General features: G+C 61.9%; 1 protein-coding gene across 1 annotated transcript in view; it reads right to left on the bottom strand.

The window, feature by feature from the left end:
- KCNIP3 (Kv channel interacting protein 3, calsenilin) overlaps positions 1-717 on the bottom strand; it is a 96,357-nt gene that overhangs the window by 31,047 nt on the left and 64,593 nt on the right. The window lies entirely within an intron of this gene.

Below are 717 nucleotides of genomic sequence, written 5' to 3'. Positions count from 1 at the left end.
CGCGTGACCGAGCGGTCCGCGGTTTTAGAATCGCTCGTGCAGGGTGGGGCTGTGTGGCTGGGGAGGGGGCCGGGGCCGGAAGGGAGCACCAGCGCCACTCCCCGGGGGAAGTCCGGGCTCCACTCTCCCGATGGAGGGGCGCGGAGCCTGGCCACCGCCGCTCTTCGCCCGGCGGGCCAGGACACAGCTGGCCTTCGGAGGATCCGGGAAGCCCTCTCTCCCCAGGGTATTTCCCACAACCATCAATCCACGGCCGGAGATTAAACTTGGCCCTGGTCTGGCTTCCGTGCAGAAATGGAAAAGTTGGTACTCAAAGTTCTCGAGTTCATGCGCTCGAGGCTTTTTAGGAGGGAGTTGGGCTTTGGCATTAGAGTCTACTAAACTGAGTTCAAGTCTTGACTTTGCTGCGTGACCTTGGTCGAGTCAGGGACTTGCAGCCTCCTCCTCCTCGTCCACAAAGAGGGGCTGGTGCCTGCCTTTCCGGCTGTGGGAAAGAGCCGAGCGGATGTCAAGTGCTACGCGCGGGCAGTTCGAGGGAGTGCTAAATCGTTTGTGGATCGCTTTCTTCCTGCCCGGGGACACAGAGTAGGAAAGGAAAGCCGCTCAAAGGAAGGTGAAAGAAAGGGGAGAGGTGGGGGCGTGGCAGGGCGGAGCCCGGAATCCTCCTAGCCCCCAAACTCCGGGACTTGGGGGCCGAAGCCGTGACTCTCTGCTGCC

The sequence above is a fragment of the Bison bison genome, unplaced genomic scaffold, assembly GCF_000754665.1.
Source record: "Bison bison bison isolate TAMUID 2011002044 unplaced genomic scaffold, Bison_UMD1.0 scf7180017864508, whole genome shotgun sequence".
Classification (NCBI taxonomy): Eukaryota; Metazoa; Chordata; class Mammalia; order Artiodactyla; family Bovidae; genus Bison; species Bison bison.
The sequence above is the reverse complement of the archived record's forward strand: the minus strand, read 5'-3'. Positions and strand labels throughout refer to the sequence as shown.